Below are 20,572 nucleotides of genomic sequence, written 5' to 3' on the forward strand. Positions count from 1 at the left end.
ATATACAGAGTTTGCGTATAGGCTTATGTCGAACATGCAGGAGTGGCTCAAAGAAGAGAAAGCGTTTGGTGACCACGATAAAGTTCTGCAGTGTTTCGGGCTAGAACAGTTTTATAGTCGGTTACCGGAGAACGTGCGATACTGGGTCTTGGATAGGCCAGACGTTTGTACGGTGGCTAAAGCCGCTGAGCTAGCCGAGGAGTTTGTGACGCGTCGGGCTCGCGGAGCTAAGGACGGTCAAAAGGGTGAATTTGGCTCGAAGTTTGAGAGGCCGAAGTTCACGCCCATGAGATTAAAGGGGGACACGCGTAGTGAGGATGCGAGTGAAAGCAGTCCGACCAAACGTAAAGAGACGGCGGCAGCCAAACGCAGAAAGCGGTTCGAGATGAGGCGAGCGCGCGTGTGTTATACGTGCCAGAAGCCGGGTCACTTTTCGGCGCAGTGTCCGGAAACAACACCAAAGGTTGTGTTTTTTTCAATAGGCAGCACTGACGAGAACATGAAGCTTCTCGAGCCTTACATGCGAGACCTCCTCGTGAACGGGAAAGAGTGCCGAGTGCTTCGCGATTCCGCAGCTACGATGGATGTAGTTCACCCATCTTACGTAGAACCCCATATGTTCACGGGCGAGTGCGCATGGATCAAGCAAGCCGTAGAAGCTCATAGCGTGTGTCTGCCAGTAGCAAAGGTGCTTATTGAAGGACCTTTCGGAGCGCTTGAGACGGAGGCGGCAGTGTCATCTATGCTGCCACCCCAGTACCCGTACCTATTTTCAAACAGGTCCGATCACCTCCTGCGCGAGAAGGGGCTTTTGTTTGGTGAAGCTAGTGTTCAGGCCTTAACCAGATCGAAGGTTCGGGAGCTCGCTGCAAAGGCGGTAGTTGCGGGGCCGACGTTATCAAACAACGAAAAAGGGTCAGAGGCGCAGCAAGCTGATATTCCGAGCACGCCCGAACTGAATAAACTTGAGTCTGTAACGTTAAAGGCGCCAGATACTGGAGAGGAAATGCCCGACACGGGAAAGTTAGAAGAGCTATCTACTGATTTGCTCATCGCGCCTACGTCAGACGGACTTGATAGGTTGCTAAAAGTCAGCCGGACGGCTTTGATAGCCGAGCAAAAAAAGGATGGCAGCCTGGAAAACGTGCGCTGCAATGTCAAAGAAGGTATCGCCAGGAAAACTGCGCGTTTTGTGGAAAGGGGTGGAGTCCTGTACCGGAAGTATCTAGACCGCAGAGGAGGGGAGTTCGATCAGCTGGTCGTGCCTCAATGCTATCGTCAGGATCTGTTGCGCTTGTCACACGGGGGTTCGTGGTCCGGACACCTAGGAGTTAAGAAAACTAAGGACCGTCTCTTGCAAGAGTACTATTGGCCAGGGTGTTTTCGGGACGCAGACCATTTCGTGAGGACATGTGACACTTGTCAGCGGGTGGGCAAACCAGGGGACAAATCGAGGGCGCCGTTGAAATTGGTACCTATCATTACGGAGCCTTTTAGACGGCTCGTTATTGATACTGTGGGACCTCTGCCGGTAACAGCCACGGGGTACAGACACATTTTGACTGTGATCTGCCCAGCGACAAAGTTCCCTGAAGCAGTGCCGCTTAAAGAACTCAGCTCAGTTGAGATAGTTAATGCACTACTGTCCATATTTGCGCGAGTTGGTTTCCCTGCGGAAATCCAATCAGATCAGGGCACAGTGTTTACTAGCGCTTTGACGACAACTTTTCTCGAAAGGTGTGGGGTAAAGCTGCTACACAGCTCAGTGTACCACCCACAGTCGAATTCCGTTGAGAAGCTCCACTCCGTCATGAAGCGCGTGTTGAGAGCCTTGTGTTTTGAACATCAAACTGACTGGGAGCTGTGTCTGCCTGGGGTGATGTTTGCTTTAAGGACCGCGCCGCATGCAGCTACGGGGTTTTCGCCAGCTGAACTGGTGTACGGTCGCTCGCTTCGATCTCCGCTTCGCATGCTTCGAGAATCGTGGGAAGGTAGGGGCGACGACCCAGTCGTGGTGGAGTACGTGCTTAAGCTCCTCGAACGCTTAAGAAGGGCACAGGAGTTGTCAGGTGAAGCAATGACAAAGGCCCAGCAGAGGGCCAAGGTTTATTATGATCGGACAGCCAGGGCCCGTCGTTTTGAGGTGGGCGATGAGGTCATGATATTGCGCACATCGCTAAACAACAAACTAGACGTGCAGTGGGAGGGCCCAGCACGAATTGTTCAGAAACTGTCGGACGTTAACTACGTGGTAAGTCTGCCAGGAAAGCGGAAAGCACAGCAAGTTTACCACTGTAATCTGCTCAAACCTTATAGACAAAGGGAAGCAGTGGTGTGCATGATGGTAAACGTTCCTGAAGAGCTTCCGGTCGAGCTTCCGGGACTAGGCTCAGTGACGAACAGGGAAGACACCGGTCAAGTCATTAGTGACCTTATCAGTAAAGCACCGCTGTCGCCCGAGCAGAAAACCGAACTACACCAGCTATTACAAGAGTTTCAAGGTCTGTTCTCTGAGAGGCCTGGTAGGACTTCTGTACTTACTCATGATATAGAACTTACCTCCCCAGAGCCAGTACGATCCAAGGCGTATCGGGTGTCACCCCGCCAGAGCGATATTATGGAGGCTGAGGTAAAGAAAATGCTACAGCTCGGTGTTATTGAGGCAGGTGAGAGTGATTATACCTCCCCTTTGATTTTAGTTGAGGTACCGGGCAAGGAACCTCGTCCTTGCGTCGACTACCGCAGGCTTAATTCCATCACTAAGGATCAAATTTATCCGATCCCTAACATCGAGGAGCGCCTTGAGAAAGTTAGTAGCGCTCAGTTTATTTCCACCCTAGATCTTGTCAGGGGTTATTGGCAGGTTCCACTTACAGAAGAGGCTAGTAGGTATGCGGCGTTCATTTCACCAATGGGAACATTCCGTCCTAAAGTGTTGAGTTTTGGTTTGAAGAACGCGCCATACTGTTTTTCAAGCCTCATGGATAAAGTGTTGCGGGGACAGCAAGAATTCGCTTTACCGTATCTAGACGACGTAGCGATATTCTCCGCATCCTGGTCTGAGCATATGGCACACTTGCGGGCAGTGCTAACCCGCCTGCGCGAAGCGGGCTTGACAGTCAAGGCTCCTAAGTGCCAGTTAGCACAGGCCGAGGTTGTCTACCTCGGTCACGTGATTGGTCAGGGTCGTCGCCGCCCCTCTGAAATAAAAGTGGCCGCTGTGCGAGACTTTCCGCAACCGCGCACCAAGACCGATATTCGGTCGTTCTTGGGTGTCGCCGGCTACTATCAGAGGTACATCCCTAGGTACTCTGATATCGCGGCTCCTCTGACGGATGCTCTAAGAAAGACAGAGCCTCAAACAGTCGTCTGGGACGAGACAAAGGAAAGAGCTTTTAGCGCCCTAAAGAGTGCCCTAACAAACCAGCCTGTGCTACGATCGCCAGACTATACAAAAGGGTTCGTTGTTCAGTGCGATTCTAGTGAGCGAGGCATGGGCGTTGTACTGTGCCAACGGGAAAATGGAGAAGTAGAACACCCCGTCCTGTATGCTAGTCGTAAGCTGACCAGTCGTGAGCAGGCGTATAGCGCCACCGAGAAAGAGTGTGCATGTCTCGTGTGGGCCGTTCAGAAATTGTCCTGCTATCTAGCCGGCTCGAGGTTTATCATTGAGACGGATCACTGCCCTCTCCAATGGCTGCAGACCATCTCTCCCAAAAATGGCCGCCTCCTGCGCTGGAGCCTCGCTTTACAACAATATTCCTTTGAGGTGCGCTACAAAAAGGGGAGTCTCAACGGTAACGCCGATGGCTTAAGTCGAAGCCCCTAACGTAGGAATCAGCCTCAAAATTGTTTGTTACTGATGTTTTTCTTCCTGAGGCAGAATTTTTTTAACATATTGCTTTTGTTTAGTGTTTCAAAGTGATGATATGCTTTCTAGTGCAATTTTTCAATTTGTGGACGCGTTCTGAGTGATGCTAGGCTACTGTAAGGAACTAGGCAGTGGTATAAAAAGGGGAAAGAGCCTGGCAGGGCTTAGTGAGGGTTGTGCCGTGCTTGCTGACTGAGCGGTTGAGTTTCAGCGTAGTTCTAACGCTTGCCGGGAACGAGAACAAAAATGTGAACTCTCCCGAAGTCACTTTTCAGTGTCCCGTGCGAACCTGAACGAGAGAACGAGGCCTTCTCTGTGCGCTGCGCTCAAGAAACGTCGAGGGACGCCCGACTTCGGTTATGAGCATCATCGAGCGACATCCCTCCGGACAGCGGATGCAGTCCCCTGTCCATCGGGATCTCCTTCCCCCGGCGGGGCGGTCTGTTGCGTTTCGCCTGCGACACGTGGTTTTGCCGGCGCGACTGCGGAGGGGCGGCAGACATTTTGGCCCGATCGTCGTCACCGCAACGCTCATCGGCAGGTGTTTCCAGGCGCGACTGCGGCGATGCGACCGCAACGGATCACCCTCGCATTCCAGTCATTGTGCCAGAACCAGGCGATGCGAAAGCAGGGATCATCCCCTCATTACAGTCATTGTGCCCGACCGGCAGCGCTACAACAGGGTGCTACGAGATCGTGCTCGACATGGTGCTACGGCAGCGCTACAACAGGGTGCTACGAGATCGTGCTCGACATGGTGCTACGGCATCGCTACGACAGTGTGCGTCACCATTAGCCCATTGTACATTCACGTGCTCGTCTTTTGAGGGGTTCCTTCTTGCCCTCAACTGCGAGAGTATAAAAACAGCTGCCCCCGGACGCCAAAAGGAGGGCTCCGATTTCTTCTGTTGAGTGAAGTGCTCTCCCGTCTCTCTACTTCGGTCAAACCTGACCGCCAACTCTTTGCGATGTTAAAATAAACAAGTTGTTTCGTTGTTACCAGTCGACTCATGCTTTGCCGGGACCTTCGGATGCTTCCAGTTGTACCCCAGGCCGCCAGGCCAACGCTACCCTTGGGGCTTGCGACCCAGGTACAACCACGGGCGTCAGCGCCGAGTTCCCAACAGATCGTACCAGCGGTGCGATCCCAAACAGGGCGCACTATAGAATCGTAGCTGCCACGGTACATTTAGGGTGCGATCTTGTACGCGTTCCAAAATAGAACGGAGGCGGTCCGTTCCAGCGAGCCACAAACGATTGGTCAATTTGAACCGTGACGAATACCATGACGTCAATTGTGACGTGATATCTGCTGTCAATCATTCCGTGTCGTCGGCTATCGGACGAATGCAGTGGAACGGACCGCCCATTTCGCGACGTAAAGAACGGACCGCCTCCGTTCTATTTTGGACGCGTACAAGATCGCATCCTTAGTGCTGGCAGCTGCATGTCAGCCACGCAGCTGAAGGGGCCCTCAACCATTTTTGTCGAAGTGTAGAAAGGCATTTGAAGTGAAAATAGGCTGTTTTAGAAATGCTTTGTCGCAAAAAAGTACTTGAAAGAGTTCAGCAGAAGTGTAGTTATTGGCAATTAAACACGGTCTCCGCTGTGCTCCCGTTCCTACTTCTATGCTTTGCACCGTGAAGGCTACGGCGCTGTGGGGCGTGCCCAAAACGCTCCGCCTTCTAGATGTCACCGTGGCGCGCAGGTAAAATTTTCATTTTGGATGTTGACGTAGACGCCACGACTACCACCTTTGGTGCCTACGACGAGCTAAACATAAGCCAAACACGGTTGTCTTCAGGGAGCCGCATTGCGCTTAACCAGTGGGCTCGTGGTGGCATCCGCGGCGGCAGCGGTATCTACGCCATGCAGACGACCGAAGCTTAATGTCAGCTATCGGCCAATAGCAGCCGTCTAAGAGAACGACAAAATAAAGCGTCTGGTGACCGAATAAAGCGTCCAAAAGTGAGTGAGGACAGGACCTTCGGTTGAAAAAAAAAGAGCGCTTGAGATAAAGGTGACTTCACAATCCGCTTGCGGGATCCACGCACCGCGCACGACAGCAAAATTTGGCATTCGCAGCAGCGTATGCTACCCGCGGACTATGTCATTTCGCCAAGCCCGAGGGGAGCGTCGGAGCCTCTTTAACACCCAGTGCGGCCACGGCCGTTTTAGCCTCAGCACATCTGCGACAGATACGACTTAATTGAAACGCAAGTCCCATAACAAATTCGGTTCGTTAGCAAAGACAAAAAGAAAGTTCTTTGCACTAAGAATTAGCTGCTTGACTTGAGATGCAGAAAGAGCGTGCCTCTGTGTTAATTCGAGCATACAATATCTTGCCTGTTAATAACTTGTTCTAGTTTAAGATACTCGTCTTATTTCACAAGTTGCTTCATAATAAACTTACGTTTCCGTTCATTGCAGGTAACTTTTTACAGAATAAAAATATAGCCAAATTTGCGGCTTACAACAATTTCTTCTTACCCGTGGTGCATACCAACTACGTCAATAAAACATCTGCGTTCGCTACAATTTCTCTTTGGAATGAATTACCATCAACCATAAACCCTGTACTTCTCTTGAAATCTTTAAAGATTAGTTTAAGCACCATTTCCTGCGATAAATGTACTACGATCTGGAATTGTATCTTTGACTTTTGTCTCACATGTCGTTTCTTGTATTTCAACCATGCTTTCTCCCGACTTTCTTTTATAACGGGCTTTTTCGTGTTTGACTGATTTTAAATGACACGTATAATAATGAATTTGCTCTGTCGATGTTATTTGATAATAACGTTCATTTTCTGTCTATAGATATTACAATCAATGTTGTTAATATTAACCGAGGGTCCCACTACAGTTTCTTCACTTTGGGACCCTCGTTTATATATTTGTGATGTTGTAACCACTTTTTTTTAAACCAATAAATCTGCATCTGAATCTGTCCTCGCCATACAGTTGTGATAGCTCACGCTGATCATAGATCATTATCAAAGAAAACTATTTTGGAATACCTACCTCATAAGCAGTTGCAGTAGAGGGTGACGAAATCATTGTTACAGTTTTTTTTTTAGAACAAACCAGCACTAACAGCTATAGCCTGAATTGGTGTTCGCAGTGCTGCGCATGATGTTGTGTCGTGATAGGGCGCGGTGATCGTGACCAGATGTGGTCGTGTGCATGTCCTCCCTGCCTTTCTCTCTACTTTCTTCTTATGTTCCTACCTCTCTCTCTCCCGATCCCTACTGCAGGGCAGCACACCGGAATTCCCGTTGTGGTTAACCTCCCTGCTCTCCTCCTCTCTTTCGTGTTTCTCTCCCTTCTTCTTTGCATCGACAGCTGCTGTCAACCATACTGTGGTGTCTTGCTCGACCTCGTGAAAGCGTGTATAGGGTAAGCAAAGACAGAGACAAGTTTTCATCGCCACAGTGACAAATCTTTCAGCTGTGCGCATTCCTACTGAACAATATAGATCACCCGGTGGTGCTAACAGCTATTCTGCGTATTCAGGTAAAACGAGTATATATCACGACGTTTTATTCGACTGAAAGTCCCTGACCGATGCGCTCACACGATGGACATGAGCGCCTGCGTAATCTGGCTGTCACTATACCGACTCAGCGCTGGACTTTCTGGGGCACCCGTGCTTTTTAGGAGTGTCACCAGTCTAGGCGCAACAGCACTTTAGTATCGCATCCCACACGCAATCACCCCGGCCCTCTCTAGCGCCTCCGCGTGGCTTGACTACTTCACGTCGGATACTTTTTCCACGTAGATTCCTTACCACTTCTCTTTCCGGCCTGCAATTCCCTGTCGTTAGAAGTCAACTACAGTAAAACTTCATTTGGGCTTAGTTGGTACATAATTCCGAACTTAACGTTACAGTGCAAACACCTAAGACGAAACACAAAAAGAAAGACACGACACACACTGGCGCTGACTAACAACTTCTTTTTTTCCCTTCGTCGTCGATGCATATATATACCTCGGCCACACAACCGCACAGGCGCAGAGAATGCATTACTGACATCTGTCAACTTATCGCATACGCAAACGTAGGAATTCAAATTCTGATGGGTGCAGGGACAAAGATGTTTCACTGATGCAATTATTGCCTCGCTTTTTTTTGTTGGAAAATATTCATCGCTGGGCTCGGTGAGAAAGACATAAAAGCAAGAAAATAGAGACAGAAAACTTGCTTTTGAAATGACTTGAAGCCTTATTGAGCAAACAAACGCGTTCAAAAAAAGCTGCACAGGATATACTCCGCCTTCTGCACTTTCACAGAACCGTTCAAGTTGATAACGATGTTTTGAAAAAAAAAACGCCATCGATTAGCTTCAGAAATCTTCGGTGGTACTTGCAATGAACCTAGTTAATGTAAACCTTCTAAGGCGGTGGCATCTATACAACCCAAATTTCACCATTTATCGTCAGCGGAGCATGTGTCGGTTCATTGTGGGGTGTAGCCAAATATTTGCACCAGCTCCCATGGCGGTTTTCTGGTAAGCAAATGCCTTGTTTTTCTGGCGTGTTTCCGTTCTTTGAAGTGCGCAGAAACGCGAGTGATATGCTGTGTTTGCCTCACCTTTGTACGCCCGCGTGAGTTGTGAGAAAGAAATCCGGGGACTGCGCCTGTAGGTGCTATGGGGGATGACACATTTTTTTTTCATTTGCCCATAACCAAACTGCAGAAAGTGACCGCGGATAAATACTCCGGAATAGGTCTCCCCGCTCTTGTTTCGTGGCACCGCGTCACGGCCCTGCGCTCGTGATTGGGAAGTCAGTATAGTTTAAACAGCGTGCTCCATGTACTTCTCCCTCTCTCTTTTCATTATTTTTTCATTATAATATAGCTTCCCCCTTTGTCTTATGAAGTAGTTGTTTTTTATCTATGCTTGGTCACCAGGCCTGACACGGAGGGTTCCTCCAAAAGGAAGCGAAGAAACCCGGCGCGATGTGCTGACAGGATGGGGGAGACATTGGTAGATACCACTTTAGCGGGTGATGACCAATAAATACTGACACGTTATTAGTGCAAGTGTGTTGTATTGCATGTTTCGACATTACTGACTCTTTATCGGCGACTCTTATTCCGTTCGGACAGACTTTAAGCACCGGTTCTTGTGTAGGGCGCATTGTAATCTGCTAGGGATGAACGCAGAAAAGCGTTTGCTCCTCTATAGTGCCTAGGCGCAGATCCCACAATTTTCCCTTACAGATCATGCATGCGCACAAGCTTTCAGGTGAAGGCGGTGCCACTCTCCGGTGTATGTCACCATGAAAAAAATATGCATTTTGTTAACACCAGCTTCCAGCAGATTTCAAACTCAATTGTTGCATGCGACTCCTAGAACGGCGTTCTTCTTTCTCTCTCTCTCTCTCTCTCTCTCTCTCTCTAGCAAATTGAAACCACAAAAAGGAAATAAAAATTGAACGCGTTTCACATTTTCACACCTGCAATCTTGTACGTCCAAAACGTTATTTGCATGGTAGGTACCTAATTGGCAGCAAAAATACGTGTGAAGGAACTCTATATTCGTCTTACTACCTTATATATATCTTTTCCTTCTTGACGAGTATCTTTTGATCGCTCAAAGCCGCACCTGCACATAATGTGTCGTCGTACCACATATTTTAGAGTATTGCGGTTGATGCGTATGATGTATTTCACGCGTTGATTGACGTGTCAGAATAGTCATGCCTACACGAACCTCACAATCGCCAGCGCACAGCCTGACAGATGTGCTCACGCCACACCTCAAACTCCCTCGGTCCCGGCCATCTTGCCTCCTCCACTGGCTAGCAGGAAGTGATATCGCCCTAATGGTTCGGCGTGGTGGGAACCCCTCTGCAAGCCGATAAACGGGCGCTTCTCGATGATGGAGGGAGCCTCGTACGACTCTTCTACCACACGTCATTTCCTTCTCCTTCCTAAGAGTGGACGCATCATGAAACTTCAGTACAGCTCCGTGGTCACCCAGGCTAGTGCAAAGCTCCGGCTTCTTGCTTTCTCACCCCCCCCCCCCCCGCTACTCCCTTCCACTCACATCAAAGATAACCCAATCACGCACACACGCGAGCACACACACGCACGCACACACACACACACACACACACACACGCACACGCACACGCACACGCACACACACACACACACACACACACACGCACACGCACACAAGTTGAAAACGTCCAGGAGTGTTGGAGCATGGCACCTGCCAGAGAGCCGCGGCTCCTTTTCGCTTTGTGCTGCAATTTCGTGGTGGGCGTGCGTTGAGTAGATTTCTGACGTGGACTGTATAGCTGGAAGTGTTTCGTTGCCTTTTTCGCCTATCCTTCTCGTTCTCTTCAGATTCGAACTGGGGTGCGCAGTTCACCTGTCTAGATAAGGCAGCGTGGCTGCAGACGCCGCAATGGAGATGGAGTGCAAGCCACTACACTAACCTCGCGTTGAAACTTCCTCGATGAAAACTTGCCACCTAACTCCTTTGAAGGAAACTGAAGCTGTTGTCCGGTGTTATTTCTTATTCCGGCGCGTACCCGCGTGTTTTTCTTGCGAAAGAGAAAGCCAAGTGCTTTTGGATACGTTATCGCTGCATCGCTCGGTACTGGAAGTAAAACTGACACCGTCTTCTCGTCACGCGTCTTTCAAAGGGAAATTGACGGGAAGTCCTTACATCGGGAAATAAAAGAAAGCGTATAGCCTATATGTTTAAGGGAAGAATGTTGACGGACAATCTTGCGACAGAAAATTAATGGTTTATAAGGTGTGTGGGCATATAATGCCATAATTACCACTACTGTGGAAGCTTTAATTTCACTTAAAAAAAGAAATATACGTGTACCACACCTACATTTGCTATCTTCATATCTAATGTTAAGGACTATTTGCTCTTGGAATGTATATAGCAGCGCCGCACAGATCTCTCATTGTCCCCAATGACACGGTAAGTAGGCACCCAGCGGAAGCCCCAGCGTTCAAATTCTTTGTGAAAACCTTGAGAAAAAATAAACCACTGTTTTCTGTAAGACATGTCGCTGCAATTCGACCCGGTTTACTGCTTCATTTTCAAATTGAGAGAGTAACAGAACAAAAACAAAGTGCTGAAGTATTGTCGATTCTTAGCTAGAAGAATGACTTGTTAAGTGACAGGTACGACAGCCGTGGGAAAATAACAACACGCAGAAAAAAAAGAAATAAAAGAAAAAACGCGTGCACTGACCTATCTTTGCGCTTACCAAACAAGAACCGAACTTCTCTGTGCAAATGAAGCGAAAACAATGCCGATGTGCTAGGAGTCACGTAATTCCAGTCAAAATCTATAGGTCTCTTTTCTTTTTTTGGTCTGCGCTGAAACAGTAGGTGTGCACACAACGCCGATGGAGGCGACAAAAAAAAAAGGGCCTAGACAATCTACTCGCTAGTTTTCAATCGGTGTGTCCTGCTCGCTGATCTGAACATCGCCAAATACGCTTTGCGCAAGCTCAAATGCCTCCGGAATACGAGAGAATCAGAAACTGGCACGACGGAGTCGTTACACAGTGGCAGCGTGCTCTATAGCTACGCTCCGTGCTGCTGCACAAAACGCGTGAAATTTCGCTCCCGCGCTCGCGACGCTGCCGGCGAGCAATATTCTGCGAAGAGGCCTTGTCGCCGCCATCTTCCCGGGCGACGACGACATCAGAAATGATTTTCGTGTTTCGACGGGCGAGAAAGTGGTGGCGGCGTCATGCCCTCTTTGCATTCCTCGCAAAGGCGCTTACTGCGAAGAAAAAACAAACAAACAAACGCAGGATAATGCAATGCGTCGCCAAGAAAGTGCTTACAGACTACGAGAACTTTATGCCGATGTAGAGGGGGGGAAACGAAGCGGGGGTGTGCTTTCTTGCTTTTTCCCCGCAATGCGCGTGCCAGCGGAAATTGCGCTCTGCGGAAGCTACATAAGCTCAGGTGCGTGTCGCGAAATTATTGCTAAGCGAAAGAGAATATCGAATTCTGCTCACATTCCTCTCCTTTTCTTTTCGTATTTTCAGCGTGTTGCCCGTCGTCACACGCTTCGCCCTAGCTGGCGCTGGTGTCGCAACGAAAGACGCAGGTCTATATAAGTCGTAACAGACGACTCAAGGATGAAAAAAGAACGTGTGGATTCAAGTGACAACTTGTGTGAAATTGAACTCGCGTTGGCTCGAAGCGCAGCTCGGTGAGACTGCGCAGGTAGGCGGTCGCAGCACCCGAGTGAACTAACTGTTCGCGCGCTTAACTTTTGTCCTGTGGTTCTGTAACAGCGTGTGCCGGTTAAGTTATCGCGAGGCGTTGTGGTTGCGTTTGACTATCATCACAGTACGTACACATGGTGCCACGGTTCTGCAAAGTGATGTTGTGGTGGATATGACACAGGTTTTCCGTTTCAAGAACTCGTTTTAATTTTCCGGTGCCTTCGCCATCCCTTCATTTGTCAACATGATTGGACGGCACTAGAACACATTTGTGAACTCGCGTTATCCAGTGAGCTCACAGTGCGCGCTTAACTGTGCAGTTGATAAGTATGTATGAGAGGGCTACTGATACCGTGCAAAGCATGAACCAATAGCCAACAAGGAATCCTGCATCGCAGAAAAGAGTAGATCCTAAATCCGACTGTGTAATTATTGCTGTCAACTGCCTCAGCCTCAAGAATAAAAAAGAAGACTTTGCTGCACTCTTGGAATTGGTCCAACGACATGTGGTAATTGGCACCGAGTCATGGTTGGACGAAAACATAGGCACCTGCGAGATATTTCCGCCTAATTACAATGTATACCGAAAGGACCGTAACAAACATGGCGGTGGTGTCTTTCTCATTGTCGATAATGGACTGAACAGCATAGCTCTTAACGCAGAAAGCAAGACATGCGAAACGGTCTGGTGTAAGGTCATACTGGCTGGCGGTTCCTCAATGGCTATTGGTTCATTTTACAGATCTCCAGCCTTTAAAACACCGCAACCCCTATTTGAATTGAGCAACATCCTACTAACCCTGGATGCATCTTACGTTATTTTAGGTGGTGATTTTCATTTACCTAATGTAGAATGGGGTGTCCCTTAAGTCGAACATAAGGACCACATCGCTTCTTCCTACTGCTTTTCGTGAAATGGTTAACACTCATTCCCTATTTCAGTATGTGGAATGCCCAACTAGAATATGCCGTAGTAGTGCAAATGTACTTGATTTGATTTTCTGCAACGATCGCACCCTCGTTTCCTCAACCACCACAATTCCCGGTTTAAGCGACCATGAAGTGGTAATTACAAGATTATCCTGTTTTGCCGAGCACCGCATAAAGCCGCCACCACGAAAGATATTTCATTACGACAGAGGGGACTATGTCTCGCTATCGCGTGAACTCGATGCTTTTCTCCCAGAATTTAGACATCACAGTTCCATACTTGATATACATTCCACGTGGCACCTACTGAAGACAGTAGTGCACAAGTATGTTCCATCACGCACCATTTTGTAGAAGTGTCGAACACATAAGCTTTGGATGAACGCCGCCATTTAGACCTTGATAAACAAAAGCCACCGCTTATATCGTAGGTACTGCCAATCACCAGAGCCTTCCTTGCATTGAAAATTGAAAGAGCTGAACAAGATTATAACGCGGAGGTGCGCAGGACCGAACGTGGGTATTTGGGTGTTCTTGGCGAAAAAATAAAGAATGATCCAAGGCCACTATGGAAGTATGCAAGAAGTAAGCGGCGCGTAAGAGACAATGTTCCCGATATTATACATGAATTTAACTATAGCTCGGATCTGGAAGGCAAGGCTGAACAGTTTAATCGTTATTTTCAGTCAGTTTTTTCTCGATCGGCATGCCCTACCGATGGTTTACATATTGTGAATGAGTTTATGGAGATGAGTGGCATAGATTTCTCAGTACATGGAATAGAGTTACCTTGGAGAAGCTCAATGTAAACACGGCACCTGGTCCTGACCGTCTTCCGAACTGCATCTTGAAGAACTGTGCAGTTTCTGTCACTCCCTTTTTAGTAACACTGTTTCAAAAATCAATGGACGTCGGCCCTTTGCCCGATGACTGGAAAAGCGTCGACGTGGTTCCTCTATATAAAAGTTCCGACAAAACAAAAACTGTAAACTATAGGCCTATCTCCCTTACAAGTGTCATATGCAAATCGCTAGAGCACACCGTTTACACTAATCTACGTCAGCACCTACAACGACAAGATACGGTCCATCGTACTAAGCCAGCACCTTTTTGCACACACCGGGCTTGATTGTGGGAGCCCCAAGCCAAACGAGCTCACCAGAGTAATATTTAACAGGCCGATGTCACGCGCCGTAGCGTGCTTTGGTGTTTTCTTGTGACCCCAAAGTCCGAAGACGCGCAAGTCACCGAGCCTCTTCAGCGAGGCATAATGTATCACTGACCGTAGGGTTGTCCGTGGGCTAAAATGGCAGGACAATGTCAACCGTATACCGGGGCGGGCGAGCATAGAACGAAGAAGGGGCCGTAGTTGGTTGTCTCATGTTTGGCGGTATTGTATGCGTAATAAACGGTAGAACTTCATCCCAGTTCTTGTGATCAGACGCAACATACATGCAAAGCATATTGGTGACCGCTCGATTAGTGCGCTCAGTGAGGCCGTTCCTTTGTGGATGATACAGCGTCGAGTGCCCGAGGTGCGAGTTACATAAACGTAGAAACTCTTCCACGATGCCCGCTGGGAATTGACGTCCCCAGTCGCTTATAATAATACAAGGCGCTCCATGATGCAGAACAGTAAGGTGAACTAAAAAGAGCGACACTTCGGTAGCAGTGGCTACGTCTCGCAGTAGCGTGTGAAGTAGTCGGTGCAGAGAGTTATCCAGCGGTTCCCCTTGTATGACTGAGGAGTAGGGCCTAAGATATCAACTTCAACTTATTGAAAGGCCAAGCTGGGAGGCGGAATAGGTTGAAGGAGGCCAGCTGGGGCAGTGGTTGGAAGTTGCCGACGTTTACACTGCGTGAAGCTGGTCACATACAAATCAACGGAATGTTGCATCCGGGTCCAGTAGAAGCGTTCTTGAATGTGATAAAGGGTTCGCGCAGTGCCTAAGGGACAGGAGGTAGGATCATTGTGCGTAGCCCGAAGGATTATTGGCCGGAGATGCTCCGGCACCAATAGAAGGAAGCGTGCGCCCGTGCTTGAGTACACAGCACAGGAGCCCGGCACGTACACAGTAGCTGCTTGTTGCAGTAGAGCGGGTCGAAGTGGAGAGTGGCTCCGATTTGGTGGTTGTCCATTGTTCGGCTTCAAACACATCAATATCAGGAAAATTGGGTGCCACAGAAGCAGCGAGATGATCAACGTCATCTACGTCACAGTTCGTCATGGTAAGCGGCATACGAGAAAGACACTCTGCGTCAGCATGTTTTCGGCCACTGTTGTAAGAAACAGGGATGTTATACTCTGGAAACCTCAGAGGCCAGCGCGCAACGTGACTACCACAGGGAATGGTAGTTGGTCTGGGATGACTACGAATGGGCGCCCGCACAACTAAGAGCGAAATCGCTGAACCGCAAAGATTATAGCGAGGCGTTGTTGCTCTGTCACCGTGTAATTGTGTTCAGGTTTGCTTAATGAGCGGCTTGCATAACCAATCGCGTGCTGGCGGTCTTCATAGCGTTGGACCAGGACATCACCTAGAACGACGTGACTACCATTTTTGTGGATTTCTATCGGCGCTGTAGGATCAAAGTGGGGAAGGAAAGGTTGGGAGGTAAGCAGGAACTTCAGCTGACAAAATTCAGAATTGCACTCAGGTGTTCACTCAAACCGTGTGCCTTTATGCAGGAGACTTTTCAGAGGAAGTGTCAGAGGATAGGCAGAGAATAGGCAGTGCCAGCAAACCTAGGAATGAATCGGCGAAAGTAAGAGCAAAGACCCTGAAAACGACGACGTTGCTTCACGGACTTCGGTGCACTGAATGTCTCAACAGCTGCCGTCTTGAGGGGAACAGGCCGGCTACCGTCTTCGTCAACAAGATAACCAAGCACAAAGGTTTCAATATCACCAAAGTGACATTTCTGGAAATTAAGAACCAGGCCAGTGTTCTTGATGCCGACTAGGAGAGTATCCAGGTGCGTATTGTTCTCACTGAATGTACGTCCGAATATACGAGCATCAAAGTCGCCAACATATCACATCGACATGTTCCACTTTCACCCACGCAGAATATTGTCCTTGAACTCTTCAAAGGCTGCTGAATCGTTGCACAACCCAAACTGCATCACATTGAATTCGAATAATCCATCCGGGGATACTATGTCTACCGAGTGCAACGGGATTTGACAAAATTTTGAGCGTAGGTTCACTGAAGAAAAATAAGAGGCCGAAAGAAGGCAATCAATTGAATCATTAATTGATGATGATGTAAGACGTCAGAACGACATCCTTCTTAGTCACGGCATTTATTTGGCGATAATCAACGCGGAATCTCGAGTTACCTACTTTCTGACAAGTTTGACCGGAGCCGCCCATGGACTCGAGGACTCTTGTGTTTAATTAATTTTTCAACATGTCACTCACTTGTTCACTGACTATCTTGCGCTCGTTACGCGAGACGCCATAAGGTTTTTGTCTTGTCGGGCGCTCAGATCCTGTATCAATAGTATGGCATGTTCGAGACTCAGGAATCGAGAACGCTTTGTCTGGCTGCGCAAAGTCGAAGACTGGCAAATGCTTAGAAAGTGTGTCCACAATGGTATGGAGCTCCCTTGTGCTTAGCGACTTGTTTATCCTAGACGGACGCTTCGTGTCTGCATGGCGAAGGTCAGCAGGTTCACAAAGGTTAGTGCGGCTACGAACTAAGATGTGTATTCTGTAAGCGAGTTTCGAGCGTCTGGAAGCAAGACGGGTTCTGCTGAGAGTTTATCCGTGAGCAAGCCAGCACGCCACTTGCCGATTGAGACCACATAATCAGGGACAAAAACCTTCTTCCTTGCAGAGGTTAGATGTATTCGCTCTACGAAGGCATCGAAACTGTCTGGAACTTCACTGCAACGTAGAACCGGAACGAACACAGCGGTGGACGCAGGCACAACAGTATCTGTAGAGGCATAAAGTTTACCTTCACTACACATCACCTCTATGAGCCTGGACGAAACATGGTCATCAACGAAAACTTCCCCCGTGCGGCAGTCGACGGTCGCACCACGCTGTTGTAAAAAGGCCGATGTCCAAAATCATTTCGTGCGTCTATCGGGAATAATTGCAAATTCCGTCGAAAAAGATCCACCCCTCAAGGATACTTCCGCAACGCACACACAAACAGGACGCGACTCGCCGCTTACTCCACGAAATGTTGCATTCTGGTCCCACCAAAACAAAACTTTGCGCCCTAAGCGACCTTTAAAAGCGAGGTTCGTTACAGATACAGTTGCTCCGGTGTCTACTAAGGCCATTACAGAAACACCATCACCAAGTACATGTACCTTCTTCGCAATCATAAAAAGTGGAGGTGGCATTTCTGTCGATAGCATGTGTCGAGCGACTTCATCCCCATTGGCCATGCTAGCTAATTTTTTGGTTGCGAAGGTAAGGCGCAGCGGCGCAGGGGCGATGGAGATCAAAGTAAGCGGGATGCACTAGAATATGGTGGTGGCATAAAACTCCTGTGAGATGCCGGCAAGTGGCTTCGAAAGCTCCTCCGCCAGTAATCATTGCCGGGAGGACCACCAGCTGACCAAGACGTGATGTACGAGTTTAGTTGTCTTAATAATAAATGTGCTCGTAGAAAACCTGGATCGACCATTTCAGGCTGTCGGACGACGACTGCAAAATCTCGATCTACGGCCCGCGACAACGCATTGGAAATACACCACCAGAAGCCGAAAATTTCGATGCTCCTCAATGTAGTCTTGCACGTTGGTGTCGACCGCATAGCCAACAGGTGAGTCACATTCACCATGGCTAGGCATCGGCCACCGGCAGTACTGCCTGTTGTGAGGGCATTGGTTGTAGTCGGGATCTTTAGAGCTCCGGGTCCCTTTCGTCTGTGGTGTAGATCTATACTCAACAGTCACTGCGTGAACCGCCACTTGCCACGCCACGTGGTAGAAGTGGCCGTGTTTGTCATCTCGTGTGGTGAGTACGCACCAGTGATGCCGGGTGCGCGACGGAACATCTCTGATCGGTGGAGCAACTCCTCACGAGCAATCTGTCATATCGTTAAAGGAAGAAACGCGAGCTCGTATCCACGCTGGTCACCCTCGGGACGTTAACCAAGCGACTAAATTTCGCTGTTATCCGTCGCACCTTCAGCGTCCCAAACGAAATGCGGCAACGAATGACGTCAGACACGGAATCGAACCTTTTCTTGCCAATAAAAAAATTGTAAAAGTGTTCAGCTGTTCCGTTCGATAAAAGTCCAACTTTATCAACTTTAAACGTTTGAGAGGTCACTGTTTTGCTCAGTTTTAGCTATTCTTCAATGTAAGCTGTAATTGTGTGGCCAGGAACTTGAGCCCTTCGCGAAAGGGTCTTTTCAGCGCGTTTCTTCTTTGAACTTCTGTGGCCCTCTTAATGGCTTTCTTTTCTGTGCCCAGGTCATTTGTACGTTTTGCGTGGATGCGAAATAGACTAGAAAGTTCAAGACAATGTGTATCCTGCCCGAGCCCATTTGGTGGGTAGGCTGCGCCGCAAGCAAATAGTGTTTGCGGAAGAGACAGCTTGCTGTTTGTTCTAACAACAGCAGTCGAGGTGCTTAATACCGCGTGCCCTGTGCCAAGAAAGACACGCATAGAAGCTGCGCAAAGTACCATAGTGTTGACGCAGAGCCGTTACAACAGAAAGAAAAAGCCCACTTTGCGTGTGCCGAGAGACAGAGAGTGGTTCGATTGATCCTGGAGAGAATTGCCTGGCGGCATGCCTAGCATGCTACTCCAGAATGGACAGGATGAAAAATAAAATGATATGCGCAGTTCACAACATACGCAATTTATGACCATCAGCACTAGGCTAGAGTGCGTCGTTGAGACCAGTGTATCTAAGGAAACACAAAAGTACCTTCGTTGTGCTAGATGCACAGTCACCGCAAGACCGCGCCTAGACTGCCTACGCAAGCCATGGCTCAGCGACTCACGGGTTGTGTCGTCATGACACGCGGCTCGAGAGATGTTCGTTCCTTGTCGCTTCCATGCGAGTCAATGTTCTAAGCATCGTTTTTTCTTGTTAATTCCGTCAAAGGACTCACAGACACACAGAGAGGCGTTGTACTGGCGAGGCATTTGCACAGAGCGTCGAGCATTGCTAAGATGCTCTGAGAAAAGCGTGTCGTGTTGTGAGACGGGATATTAACTTATTGCGACGCCGTGTGCGTTACGATGCAAGTAGCGTCCGACGAGGGATCCGTTATGAATTCAGTTAGCCGCAGCTAAAGACACGCTCTCACAGATTATCTACATCTCGGCTTAGGAGCAGCTTCAAGAGCGAAGAAATTTCTTCCGTTAGAACACATTTCTGGCCAGCGAGCTCCTGGCTATTAGTGTTCGCAACTCCCAAGAATGCCGTCAGTTGAGTATACACTTGACATTTCCTTCGCGGCAGAAGACACAACTGCTCGTACTGGTGGACTGAGCATTAAGGATTGTGCCAGGCTTGGAAAGGCACGCCTTCAGGTACGCCGAACGGCTTGCTGTTTACAATCTCCGCCCCGCAATCCCTGCTAGTCAATTTATGAATAACACGTTGCGACGGCAGAAATAATCGGGAAGACGATCCAAGACCTCCTTTAAGACTTTTCGCAGGACATAACAAATTTTCAAATTGCGGGGCTCTGAACAGCAAAGTAGGGCTGAAAAATTACAGTTACTTGAGGCATTAGAAAGCAAACGCCTCCGCTATTTGAATAATGAGTATAAAACGAAGTCACAACTGATGCTTAATTAATTTGCGAGACTACGAAAGATTTGCCGATGGCACGTTTACCGACAGGCATTAGCAGATGCGGAGAGTGCTCGGTGCGTCGTAAGCGCAGAGTAGGGCTTAAGAGATAATTAGGCACACCATCGACTCCTCAATTAAAGAGATAATTTGGCACTTTGGTCTGAAAATTTAGGTTATGCGCATACGTTCATTCTGTGTTGCACGCCTCTGATTGGGAGGAACTTGAAGTAATGGAGTCGCCGACAAGGATTTGGTGCGGGCTTCCAGCTTGGGCGACTTAAAAGCACCCCTTTATCTCAAACAGCTTGAATTTAGAGACCTAATTACGGTGGCAAATTCAGATGCGCCGGGTTTAGAGGAGTAATTAGTTCTTTGAACAGTCGTGGCTCAGTGTTGCTTGCGGGTGGAGATTAACAGCGCTTTTCGAGCGTCTTTGCCGATAGTGCGGGACGACGTCTTTCGCTGAAAAGGCTTTATCTTGAAAGAAAGTAAGAAAGAAAGAAAGCGAGGAAAAGGAAGTTTATTTTTTAATTGTAAAATAAAGAGGGCAACCAAGAAAGAGGTAAATCGGCCTGACGGGGCGTCGACTCCCTTATAATGCAGTTGAGATTTGGAAACATGGGTAGGACATGTTACGCCAGGTGATAATGCCTATCGCATTTGTCATAATCTTGCTTAATTACCGATATAGAGAGAGGAGACGCATTATGGCAAACAAAATAATCCAGTAATAGTAAATGTAATACAGTAGCATCGGCAAACACG

The sequence above is a fragment of the Dermacentor variabilis genome, chromosome 5 (assembly GCF_050947875.1).
Source record: "Dermacentor variabilis isolate Ectoservices chromosome 5, ASM5094787v1, whole genome shotgun sequence".
In the NCBI taxonomy this organism is placed as follows: domain Eukaryota; kingdom Metazoa; phylum Arthropoda; class Arachnida; order Ixodida; family Ixodidae; genus Dermacentor; species Dermacentor variabilis.